The sequence below is a fragment of the Aegilops tauschii genome, chromosome 3 (genome assembly GCF_002575655.3).
Source record: "Aegilops tauschii subsp. strangulata cultivar AL8/78 chromosome 3, Aet v6.0, whole genome shotgun sequence".
In the NCBI taxonomy this organism is placed as follows: domain Eukaryota; kingdom Viridiplantae; phylum Streptophyta; class Magnoliopsida; order Poales; family Poaceae; genus Aegilops; species Aegilops tauschii.
The window spans coordinates 324,353,565-324,368,005 of NC_053037.3; positions in this window are offsets into that span (position 1 = coordinate 324,353,565).

The window sequence follows — 14,441 nt, forward strand, 5'->3', positions numbered from 1 at the left end:
AACATAGAACAACAGGAGTGTTGTGTCAATTTTTGTGATTTTTCGGGGTTCGTTTGGACATTTTTATGCATTAACTGAGTTTTCAATGCATTTATGTGCATAATTCAAATTTGAACTACATGCACATGCTCCAGTACATACAAATTGGTTGAAAAACAAATATGTGTCCTTGGGTGCATGCTTAGGTCCCATGCAAGAAATGGGAATGAATTTCAAACACCAGGGCACCGTTGATTGCCGGTAAACGTTGAGATGCCTTATTTTTAAATTCTAGTAAATCCAAAACTCGTCTAAAATTCATGAAACTTGGCATGCTATCATGGAGCGGCATCAACATGTCGTGGTAAAAAATTTGTGCCATTTGGGGCAGGTTTGGGTATATGCTTCCCACAGACCAGAGCTTCTCACAACAAGCATGATGGTTTCGATAGGGAACGTCCCACCTTTGGGGACGAAATGATATCCATTGCCTCTTATTGCTTTCAATTTTTTTCTCGTATCAACATAGAACAACAGGAGTGTTGTGTCAATTTTTGTGATTTTTCGGGGTTCGTTTGGTCATTTTGATGCATTAACTGAGTTTTCAATGCATTTATGTGCATAATTAAAATTTGAACTACATGCACATGCTCCAGTGCATATAAATTGGTTGAAAAATTGATCTGTGTCCTTAGGTGCATGCTTAGGTCCCATGCAAGAAATGGGAATGAATTTCAAACACCAGGGCACCGTTGATTGCCGGCAAAACATTCAGATACTTTGTTTTTAAATTCTATTAAATCTAAAACTCGTCTGAAATTCATGAAACTTGGCATGCTATCATGGAGCGGCATCAACATGTCGTGGTAATTTTTTTATCCCATTTGGGGCAGGTTTGGGTATATGCTTCTCACAAACCAGAGCTTCTCACAACAAGCATCATGGGTTCGATAGGGAACGTCCCACCGTTGGGGACGAAACGATATCCATTGCCTCTTATTGCTTTCAAATTTTTTTCTCGTGTCAAGATAGAACAACAGGAGTGTTGTGTCAATTTTTCTGATTTTTCGGGGTTCGTTTGGACATTTTTATGCATTAACTGAGTTTTCAATGCATTTATGTGCATATTCAAATTTGAACTACGTCCACATGCTCGAGTGCATATAAATTGGTTGAAAAAGCAAATATGTGTAATTGGGTGCATGATAGGTCCCATGCAAGAAATGGGAATGAATTTCAAACACAAGGGAACCGTTGATTGCCGGCAAAACGTTGAGATGCCTCGTTTTTAAATTCTAGTAAATCCAAAACTCGTCTAAAATTCATGAAACTTGGGATGCTAGCATGGAGCGGCATCAACATGTCGTGCTAAAAAATTGTCCCATTTGGGGCAGGTTTGGGTATATGCTTCTCACAAACCAGAGCTTCTCACAACAAGCATGATGGTTTCGATAGGGAACGTCGACCTTTGGGGACGAAATGATATCCATTGCTTCTTATTGCTTTCAAAAAATTTCTCGTGTCAACATAGAACAACAGGAGTGTGGTGTCAATTTTTGTGATTTTTCGGGGTTCGTTTGGACATTTTAATGCATTAACTGAGTTTTCAATGCATTTATGTGCATAATTCAAATTTGAACTACATGCACATGCTCCAGCGCATACAAATTGGTTGAAAAAACAAATCTGTGTCCTTGGGTGCATGCTTAGGTCCCATGCAAGAAATGGGAGTGAATTTCAATCACCAGGGCACCGTTGATTGCCGGTAAAACGTTGAGATGCCTGGTTTTTAAATTCTAGTAAATCCAAAACTCGTCTGAAATCCATGAAACTTGGCATGCTATCATGGAGCGGCATCGAAACTCCTTGGTAAAATTTTGTCCCATTTGGGGCAGGTTTGGGTATATGCTTCTCACAAACCAGAGCTTCTCACAACAAGCATGATGGTTTCGATAGGGAACGTCCACCTTTGGGGACGAAACGATATCCATTGCCTCTTATTGCTTTCAAAAAATTTCTCGTGTCAACATAGAACAACAGGAGTGTTGTGTCAATTTTTGTGATTTTTCGGGGTTCGTTTGGACATTTTTATGCATTAACTGAGTTTTCAATGCATTTATGTGCATAATTCAAATTTGAACTACATGCACATGCTCCAGTGCATACAAATTTGTTGAAAAAAGAAATCTGTGTCCTTGGGTGCATGCTTAGGTCCCATGCAAGAAATGGGAATGAATTTCAAACACCAGGGCACCGTTGATTGCCGGCAAAACATTGAGATACTTTGTTTTTAAATTCTAATAAATCTAAAACTCGTCTGAAATTCATGAAACTTGGCATGCTATCATGGAGCGGCATCAACATGTCGTGGTAAATTTTTTATCCCATTTGGGGTAGGTTAGGGTATATGCTTCTCACAAACCAGAGCTTCTCACAACAAGCATCATGGGTTCGATAGGGAACGTCCCACCTTTGGGGATGAAACGATATCCATTGCCTCTTATTGCTTTCAAAAAAATTTCTCGTGTCAACATAGAACAACAGGAGTGTTGTGTCAATTTTTCTGATTTTTCGGGGTTCGTTTGGACATTTTTATGCATTAACTGAGTTTTCAATGCATTTATGTGCATATTCAAATTTGAACTACATGAACATGCTCCAGTGCATATAAATTGGTTGAAAAATCAAATATGTGTAATTGGGTGCATGATAGGTCCCATGCAAGAAATGGGAATGAATTTCAAACACAAGGGAACCGTTGATTGCCGACAAAACGTTGAGATGTCTGGTTTTTAAATTCTAGTAAATCCAAAACTTCTCTAAAATTCATGAAACTAAGGATGCTAGCATGGAGCGGCATCAACATGTCGTGCTAAAAAAATTGTCCCATTTGGGGCAGGTTTGGGTATATGCTTCTCACAAACCAGAGCTTCTCACAACAAGCATGATGGTTTCGATAGGGAACGTCCACCTTTGGGGACGAAACGATATCCATTGCCTCTTATTGCTTTGAAAAAATTTCTCGTGTCAACATAGAACAACAGGAGTGTGGTGTCAATTTTTGTGATTTTTCGGGGTTCGTTTGGACATTTTTATGCATTAACTGAGTTTTCAATGCATTTATGTGCATAATTCAAATTTGAACTACATGCACATGCTCCAGCGCATACAAATTGGTTGAAAAAACAAATATGTGTCCTTGGGTGCATGCTTAGGTCCCATGCAAGAAATGGGAATGAATTTCAATCACGAGGGCACCGTTGATTGCCGGTAAAACGTTGAGATGCCTGGTTTTTAAATTCTAGTAAATGCAAAACTCGTCCGAAATTCATGAAACTTGGCATGCTATCATGGAGCGGCATCGAAACGCCTTGGTAAAATTTTGTCCCATTTGGGGCAGGTTTGGGTATATGCTTCTCACAAACCAGAGCTTCTCACAAGAAGCATGATGGTTTCGATAGGGAACGTCCACCTTTGGGGACGAAACGATATCCATTGCCTCTTATTGCTTTCAAAAAATTTCTCGTGTCAACATAGAACAACAGGAGTGTTGTGTCAATTTTTGTGATTTTTCAGGGTTCGTTTGGAAATTTTTATGCATTAACTAAGTTTTCAATGCATTTATGTGCATAATTCAAATTTGAACTACATGCACATGCTCCAGTGCATACAAATTTGTTGAAAAAAGAAATCTGTGTCCTTGGGTGCATGCTTAGGTCCCATGCAAGAAATGGGAATGAATTTCAAACACCAGGGCACCGTTGATTGCCGGCAAAACATTGAGATACTTTGTTTTTAAATTCTATTAAATCTAAAACTCGTCTGAAATTCATGAAACTTGGCATGCTATCATGGAGCGGCATCAACATGCCGTGGTAATGTTTTTATCCCATTTGGGGCAGGTTTGGGTATATGCTTCTCACAAACCAGAGCTTCTCACAACAAGCATCATGGGTTCGATAGGGAACGTCCCACCTTTGGGGACGAAATGATATCCATTGCCTCTTATTGCTTTCAATTTTTTTCTCGTGTCAACATAGAACAACAGGAGTGTTGTGTCAATTTTTGTGATTTTTCGCGGTTCGTTTGGTCATTTTGATGCATTAACTGAGTTTTCAATGCATTTATGTGCATAATTAAAATTTGAACTACATGCACATGCTCCAGTGCATCCAAATTGGTTGAAAAAACAAATATGTGTTCTTAGGTGCATGCTTAGGTCCCATGCAAGAAATGGGAATGAATTTCAAACACCAGGACACCGTTGATTGCCGGCAAAACATTGAGATACTTTGTTTTTAAATTCTATTAAATCTAAAACTCGTCTGAAATTCATGAAACTTGGCATGCTATCATGGAGCGGCATCAGCATGTCGTGGTAAATTTTTTATCCCATTTGGGGTAGGTTAGGGTATATGCTTCTCACAAACCAGAGCTTCTCACAACAAGCATCATGGGTTCGATAGGGAACGTCCCACCTTTGGGGATGAAACGATATCCATTGCCTCTTATTGCTTTCAAAAAAAATTCTCGTGTCAACATAAAACAACAGGAGTTTTGTGTCAATTTTTCTGATTTTTCGGGGATCGTTTGGACATTTTTATGCATTAACTGAGTTTTCAATGCATTTATGTGCATAATTCAAATTTGAACTACATGCACATGCTCCAGCGCATACAAATTGGTTGAAAAAACAAATATGTGTCCTTGGGTGCATGCTTAGGTCCCATGCAAGAAATGGGAATGAATTTCAATCACGAGGGCACCGTTGATTGCCGGTAAAACGTTGAGATGCCTGGTTTTTAAATTCTAGTAAATGCAAAACTCGTCCGAAATTCATGAAACTTGGCATGCTATCATGGAGCGGCATCGAAACGCCTTGGTAAAATTTTGTCCCATTTGGGGCAGGTTTGGGTATATGCTTCTCACAAACCAGAGCTTCTCACAAGAAGCATGATGGTTTCGATAGGGAACGTCCACCTTTGGGGACGAAACGATATCCATTGCCTCTTATTGCTTTCAAAAAATTTCTCGTGTCAACATAGAACAACAGGAGTGTTGTGTCAATTTTTGTGATTTTTCAGGGTTCGTTTAGAAATTTTTATGCATTAACTGAGTTTTCAATGCATTTATGTGCATAATTCAAATTTGAACTACATGCACATGCTCCAGTGCATACAAATTTGTTGAAAAAAGAAATCTGTGTCCTTGGGTGCATGCTTAGGTCCCATGCAAGAAATGGGAATGAATTTCAAACACCAGGGCACCGTTGATTGCCGGCAAAACATTGAGATACTTTGTTTTTAAATTCTATTAAATCTAAAACTCGTCTGAAATTCATGAAACTTGGCATGCTATCATGGAGCGGCATCAACATGCCGTGGTAATTTTTTTATCCCATTTGGGGCAGGTTTGGGTATATGCTTCTCACAAACCAGAGCTTCTCACAACAAGCATCATGGGTTCGATAGGGAACGTCCCACCTTTGGGGACGAAATGATATCCATTGCCTCTTATTGCTTTCAATTTTTTTCTCGTGTCAACATAGAACAACAGGAGTGTTGTGTCAATTTTTGTGATTTTTCGGGGTTCGTTTGGTCATTTTGATGCATTAACTGAGTTTTCAATGCATTTATGTGCATAATTAAAATTTGAACTACATGCACATGCTCCAGTGCATCCAAATTTGTTGAAAAAACAAATATGTGTTCTTAGGTGCATGCTTAGGTCCCATGCAAGAAATGGGAATGAATTTCAAACACCAGGACACCGTTGATTGCCGGCAAAACATTGAGATACTTTGTTTTTAAATTCTATTAAATCTAAAACTCGTCTGAAATTCATGAAACTTGGCATGCTATCATGGAGCGGCATCAGCATGTCGTGGTAAATTTTTTATCCCATTTGGGGCAGGTTAGGGTATATGCTTCTCACAAACCAGAGCTTCTCACAACAAGCATCATGGGTTCGATAGGGAACGTCCCACCTTTGGGGATGAAACGATATCCATTGCCTCTTATTGCTTTCAAAAAAAATTCTCGTGTCAACATAAAACAACAGGAGTTTTGTGTCAATTTTTCTGATTTTTCGGGGTTCGTTTGGACATTTTTATGCATTAACTGAGTTTTCAATGCATTTATGTGCATATTCAAATTTGAACTACATGCACATGCTCCAGTGCATATAAATTGGTTGAAAAATCAAATATGTGTAATTGGGTGCATGATAGGTCCCATGCAAGAAATGGGAATGAATTTCAAACACAAGGGAACCGTTGATTGCCGGCAAAACGTTGAGATGCCTGGTTTTTAAATTCTAGTAAATCCAAAACATGTCTCAAATTCATGAAACTAAGGATGCTAGCATGGAGCGGCATCAACATGCCGTGCTAAAAAAATTGTCCCATTGGGGGCAGGTTTGGGTATATGCTTCTCACAAACCAGAGCTTCTCACAACAGCCATGACGGTTTCGATAGGGAACGTCCACCTTTGGGGACGAAACGATATCCATTGCCTCTTATTGCTTTCAAAAAATTTCTCGTGTCAACATAGAACAACAGGAGTGTTGTGTCAATTTTTGTGATTTTTCGGGGTTCGTTTGGAAATTTTTATGCATTAACTGAGTTTTCAATGCATTTATGTGCATAATTCAAATTTGAACTACATGCACATGCTCCAGTGCATACAAATTTGTTGAAAAAAGAAATCTGTGTCCTTGGGTGCATGCTTAGGTCCCATGCAAGAAATGGGAATGAATTTCAAACACCAGGGCACCGTTGATTGCCGGCAAAACATTGAGATACTTTGTTTTTAAATTCTATTAAATCTAAAACTCGTCTGAAATTCATGAAACTTGGCATGCTATCATGGAGCGGCATCAACATGTCGTGGTAAATTTTTTATCCCATTTGGGGTAGGTTAGGGTATATGCTTCTCACAAACCAGAGCTTCTCACAACAAGCATCATGGGTTCGATAGGGAACGTCCCACCTTTGGGGATGAAACGATATCCATTGCCTCTTATTGCTTTCAAAAAAAAATCTCGTGTCAACATAGAACAACAGGAGTGTTGTGTCAATTTTTCTGATTTTTCGGGGTTCATTTGGACATTTTTATGCATTAACTGAGTTTTCAATGCATTTATGTGCATAATTCAAATTTGAACTACATGCACATGCTCCAGCGCATACAAATTGGTTGAAAAAACAAATATGTGTCCTTGGGTGCATGCTTAGGTCCCATGCAAGAAATGGGAATGAATTTCAATCACCAGGGCACCGTTGATTGCTGGTAAAACGTTGAGATGCCTGGTTTTTAAATTCTAGTAAATCCAAAACTCGTCTGAAATTCATGAAACTTGGCATGCTATCATGGAGCGGCATCGAAACGCCTTGGTAAAAATTTGTCCCATTTGGGGCAGGTTTGGGATATGCTTCTCACAAACCAGAGCTTCTCACAACAAGCATGATGGTTTCGACAGGGAACGTCCACCTTTGGGGACGAAACGATATCCATTGCCTCTTATTGCTTTCAAAAAATTTCTCGTGTCAACATAGAACAACAGGAGTGTTGTGTCAATTTTTGTGATTTTTCAGGGTTCGTTTGGAAATTTTTATGCATTAACTGAGTTTTCAATGCATTTATGTGCATAATTCAAATTTGAACTACATGCACATGCTCCAGTGCATACAAATTTGTTGAAAAAAGAAATCTGTGTCCTTGGGTGCATGCTTAGGTCCCATGCAAGAAATGGGAATGAATTTCAAACACCAGGGCACCGTTGATTGCCGGCAAAACATTGAGATACTTTGTTTTTAAATTCTATTAAATCTAAAACTCGTCTGAAATTCATGAAACTTGGCATGCTATCATGGAGCGGCATCAACATGTCGTGGTAAATTTTTTATCCCATTTGGGGTAGGTTAGGGTATATGCTTCTCACAAACCAGAGCTTCTCACAACAAGCATCATGGGTTCGATAGGGAACGTCCCACCTTTGGGGATGAAACGATATCCATTGCCTCTTATTGCTTTCAAAAAAATTTCTCGTGTCAACATAGAACAACAGGAGTGTTGTGTCAATTTTTCTGATTTTTCGGGGTTCGTTTGGACATTTTTATGCATTAACTGAGTTTTCAATGCATTTATGTGCATATTCAAATTTGAACTACATGAACATGCTCCAGTGCATATAAATTGGTTGAAAAATCAAATATGTGTAATTGGGTGCATGCTTAGGTCCCATGCAAGAAATGGGAATGAATTTCAAACACCAGGGCACCGTTGATTGCCGGCAAAACATTGAGATACTTTGTTTTTAAATTCTATTAAATCTAAAACTCGTCTGAAATTCATGAAACTTGGCATGCTATCATGGAGCGGCATCAGCATGTCGTGGTAAATTTTTTATCCCATTTGGGGCAGGTTAGGGTATATGCTTCTCACAAACCAGAGCTTCTCACAACAAGCATCATGGGTTCGATAGGGAACGTCCCACCTTTGGGGACGAAATGATATCCATTGCCTCTTATTGCTTTCAATTTTTTTCTCGTGTCAACATAGAACAACAGGAGTGTTGTGTCAATTTTTGTGATTTTTCGGGGTTCGTTTGGTCATTTTGATGCATTAACTGAGTTTTCAATGCATTTATGTGCATAATTAAAATTTGAACTACATGCACATGCTCCAGTGCATACAAATTGGTTGAAAAAACAAATCTGTGTTCTTAGGTGCATGCTTAGGTCCCATGCAAGAAATGGGAATGAATTTCAAACACCAGGACACCGTTGATTGCCGGCAAAACATTGACATACTTTGTTTTTAAATTCTATTAAATCTAAAACTCGTCTGAAATTCATGAAACTTGGCATGCTATCATGGAGCGGCATCAGCATGTCGTGGTAAATTTTTTATCCCATTTGGGGCAGGTTAGGGTATATGCTTCTCACAAACCAGAGCTTCTCACAACAAGCATCATGGGTTCGATAGGGAACGTCCCACCTTTGGGGATGAAACAATATCCATTGCCTCTTATTGCTTTCAAAAAAAATTCTCGTGTCAACATAAAACAAAAGGAGTGTTGTGTCAATTTTTCTGATTTTTCGGGGTTCGTTTGGACATTTTTATGCATTAACTGAGTTTTCAATGCATTTATGTGCATATTCAAATTTGAACTACATGCACATGCTCCAGTGCATATAAATTGGTTGAAAAATCAAATATGTGTAATTGGGTGCATGATAGGTCCCATGCAAGAAATGGGAATGAATTTCAAACACAAGGGAACCGTTGATTGCCGGCAAAACGTTGAGATGCCTGGTTTTCAAATTCTAGTAAATCCAAAACTTGTCTCAAATTCATGAAACTAAGGATGCTAGCATGGAGCGGCATCAACATGCCGTGCTAAAAAAATTGTCCCATTGGGGGCAGGTATGGGTATATGCTTCTCACAAACCAGAGCTTCTCACAACAGGCATGATGGTTTCGATAGGGAACGCCCACCTTTGGGGACGAAACGATATCCATTACCTCTTATTGCTTTCAAAAAATTTCTCGTGTCAACATAGAACAACAGGAGTGTGGTGTCAATTTTTGTGATTTTTCGGGGTTCGTTTGGACATTTTTATGCATTAACTGAGTTTTCAATGCATTTATGTTCATAATTCAAATTTGAACTACATGCACATGCTCCAGCGCATACAAATTGGTTGAAAAAACAAATATGTGTCCTTGGGTGCATGCTTAGGTCCCATGCAAGAAATGGGAATGAATTTCAATCACCAGGGCACCGTTGATTGCCGGTAAAACATTGAGATGCCTGGTTTTTAAATTCTAGTAAATCCAAAACTCGTCTGAAATTCATGAAAGTTGGCATGCTATCATGGAGCGGCATCGAAACGCCTTGGTAAAATTTTGTCCCATTTGGGGCAGGTTTGGGTATATGCTTCTCACAAACCAGAGCTTCTCACAACAAACATGATGGTTTCGATAGGGAACGTCCACCTTTGGGGACGAAACGATATCCATTGCCTCTTATTGCTTTCAAAAAATTTCTCGTGTCAACATAGAACAACAGGAGTGTGGTGTCAATTTTTGTGATTTTTCGGGGATCGTTTGAACATTTTTATGCATTAACTGAGTTTTCAATGCATTTATGTGCATAATTCAAATTTGAACTACATGCACATGCTCCAGCGCATACAAATTGGTTGAAAAAACAAATCTGTGTCCTTGGGTGCATGCTTAGGTCCCATGCAAGAAATGGGAATGAATTTCAATCACCAGGGCACCGTTGATTGCCGGTAAAACGTTGAGATGCCTGGTTTTTAAATTCTAGTAAATCCAAAACTCGTCCGAAATTCATGAAACTTGGCATGCTATCATGGAGCGGCATCGAAACGCCTTGGTAAAATTTTGTCCCATTTGGGGCAGGTTTGGGTATATGCTTCTCACAAACCAGAGCTTCTCACAACAAGCATGATGGTTTCGATAGGGAACGTCCACCTTTGGGGACGAAACGATATCCATTGCCTCTTATTGCTTTCAAAAAATTTCTCGTGTCAACATAGAACAACAGGAGTGTTGTGTCAATTTTTGTGATTTTTCGGGGTTCGTTTGGAAATTTTTATGCATTAACTGAGTTTTCAATGCATTTATGTGCATAATTCAAATTTGAACTACATGCACATGCTCCAGTGCATACAAATTTGTTGAAAAAAGAAATCTGTGTCCTTGGGTGCATGCTTAGGTCCCATGCAAGAAATGGGAATGAATTTCAAACACCAGGGCACCGTTGATTGCCGGCAAAACATTGAGATACTTTGTTTTTAAATTCTATTAAATCTAAAACTCGTCTGAAATTCATGAAACTTGGCATGCTATCATGGAGCGGCATCAACATGCCGTGGTAATTTTTTTATCCCATTTGGGGCAGGTTTGGGTATATGCTTTTCACAAACCAGAGCTTCTCACAACAAGCATCATGGGTTCGATAAGGAACGTCCCACCTTTGGGGACGAAATGATATCCATTGCCTCTTATTGCTTTCAATTTTTTTCTCGTGTCAACATAGAACAACAGGAGTGTTGTGTCAATTTTTGTGATTTTTCGGGGTTCGTTTGGTCATTTTGATGCATTAACTGAGTTTTCAATGCATTTATGTGCATAATTAAAATTTGAACTACATGCACATGCACCAGTGCATACAAATTGGTTGAAAAAACAAATATGTGTCCTTAGGTGCATGCTTAGGTCCCATGCAAGAAATGGGAATGAATTTCAAACACCAGGGCACCGTTGATTGCCGGCAAAACATTGAGATACTTTGTTTTTAAATTCTATTAAATCTAAAACTCGTCTGAAATTAATGAAACTTGGCATGCTATCATGGAGCGGCATCAACATGTCGTGGTAAATTTTTTATCCCATTTGGGGTAGGTTAGGGTATATGCTTCTCACAAACCAGAGCTTCTCACAACAAGCATCATGGGTTCGATAGGGAACGTCCCACCTTTGGGGATGAAACGATATCCATTGCCTCTTATTGCTTTCAAAAAAATTTCTTGTGTCAACATAGAACAACAAGAGTGTTGTGTCAATTTTTCTGATTTTTCGGGGTTCGTTTGGACATTTTTATGCATTAACTGAGTTTTCAATGCATTTATGTGCATAATTCAAATTTGAACTACATGCACATGCTCCAGCGCATACAAATTGGTTGAAAAAACAAATCTGTGTCCTTGGGTGCATGCTTAGGTCCCATGCAAGAAATGGGAATGAATTTCAATCACCAGGGCACCGTTGATTGCCGGTAAAATGTTGAGATGCCTGGTTTTTAAATTCTAGTAAATCCAAAACTCGTCTGAAATTCATGAAAGTTGGCATGCTATCATGGAGCGGCATCGAAACGCCTTGGTAAAATTTTGTCCCATTTGGGGCAGGTTTGGGTATATGCTTCTCACAAACCAGAGCTTCTCACAACAAACATGATGGTTTCGATAGGGAACGTCCACCTTTGGGGACGAAACGATATCCATTGCCTCTTATTGCTTTCAAAAAATTTCTCGTGTCAACATAGAACAACAGGAGTGTGGTGTCAATTTTTCTGATTTTTCGGGGATCGTTTGGACATTTTTATGCATTAACTGAGTTTTCAATGCATTTATGTGCATAATTCAAATTTGAACTACATGCACATGCTCCAGCGCATACAAATTGGTTGAAAAAACAAATCTGTGTCCTTGGGTGCATGCTTAGGTCCCATGCAAGAAATGGGAATGAATTTCAATCACCAGGGCACCGTTGATTGCCGGTAAAACGTTGAGATGCCTGGTTTTAAATTCTAGTAAATCCAAAACTCGTCCGAAATTCATGAAACTTGGCATGCTATCATGGAGCGGCATCAAAACGCCTTGGTAAAATTTTGTCCCATTTGGGGCAGGTTTGGGTATATGCTTCTCACAAACCAGAGCTTCTCACAACAAGCATGATGGTTTCGATAGGGAACGTCCACCTTTGGGGACGAAACGATATCCATTGCCTCTTATTGCTTTCAAAAAATTTCTCGTGTCAACATAGAACAACAGGAGTGTTGTGTCAATTTTTGTGTTTTTTCGGGGTTCGTTTGGAAATTTTTATGCATTAACTGAGTTTTCAATGCATTTATGTGCATAATTCAAATTTGAACTACATGCACATGCTCCAGTGCATACAAATTTGTTGAAAAAAGAAATCTGTGTCCTTGGGTGCATGCTTAGGTCCCATGCAAGAAATGGGAATGAATTTCAAACACCAGGGCACCGTTGATTGCCGGCAAAACATTGAGATACTTTGTTTTTAAATTCTATTAAATCTAAAACTCGTCTGAAATTCATGAAACTTGGCATGCTATCATGGAGCGGCATCAACATGCCGTGGTAATTTTTTTATCCCATTTGGGGCAGGTTTGGGTATATGCTTTTCACAAACCAGAGCTTCTCACAACAAGCATCATGGGTTCGATAGGGAACGTCCCACCTTTGGGGACGAAATGATATCCATTGCCTCTTATTGCTTTCAATTTTTTTCTCGTGTCAACATAGAACAACAGGAGTGTTGTGTCAATTTTTGTGATTTTTCGGGGTTCGTTTGGTCATTTTGATGCATTAACTGAGTTTTCAATGCATTTATGTGCATAACTAAAATTTGAACTACATGCACATGCTCCAGTGCATACAAATTGGTTGAAAAAATAAATCTGTGTTCTTAGGTGCATGCTTACGTCCCATGCAAGAAATGGGATGAATTTCAAACACCAGGGCACCGTTGGTTGCCGGCAAAACATTGAGATACTTTGTTTTTAAATTCTATTAAATCTAAAACTCGTCTGAAATTCATGAAACTTGGCATGCTATCATGGAGCGGCATCAGCATGTCGTGGTAATTTTATTATCCCATTTGGGGCAGGTTAGGGTATATGCTTCTCACAAACCAGAGCTTCTCACAACAAGCATCATGGGTTCGATAGGGAACGTCCCACCTTTGGGGATGAAACGATATCCATTGCCTCTTATTGCTTTAAAAAAAATTCTCGTGTCAACATAGAACAACAGGTGTGTTGTGCCAATTTTTCTGATTTTTCGGGGTTCGTTTGGACATTTTTATGCATTAACTGAGTTTTCAATGCATTTATGTGCATATTCAAATTTGAACTACATGCACATGCTCCAGTGCATATAAATTGGTTGAAAAATCAAATATGTGTAATTGGGTGCATGATAGGTCCCATGCAAGAAATGGGAATGAATTTCAAACACAAGGGAACCGTTGATTGCCGGCAAAACGTTGAGATGCCTGGTTTTTAAATTCTAGTAAATCCAAAACTTGTCTCAAATTCATGAAACTAAGGATGCTAGCATGGAGCGGCATCAACATGCCGTGCTAAAAAAATTGTCCCATTTGGAGCAGGTTTGGGTATATGCTTCTCACAAACCAGAGCTTCTCACAACAAGCATGATGGTTTCGATAGGGAACGTCCACCTTTGGGGACGAAACGATATCCATTGCCTCTTATTGCTTTCAAAAAATTTCTCGTGTCAACATAGAACAACAGGAGTGTGGTGTCAATTTTTGTGATTTTTCGGGGTTCGTTTGGACATTTTTATGCATTAACTGAGTTTTCAATGCATTTATGTGCATAATTCAAATTCGAACTAGATGCACATGCTCCAGCGCATACAAATTGGTTGAAAAAACAAATCTGTGTCCTTGGGTGCATGCTTAGGTCCCATGCAAGAAATGGGAATGAATTTCAATCACCAGGGCACCGTTGATTGCCGGTAAAACGTTGAGATGCCTGGTTTTTAAATTCTAGTAAATCCAAAACTCGTCTGAAATTCATGAAACTTGGCATGCTATCATGGAGCGGCATCGAAACGCCTTGGTAAAATTTTGTCCCATTTGGGGCAGGTTTGGGTATATGCTTC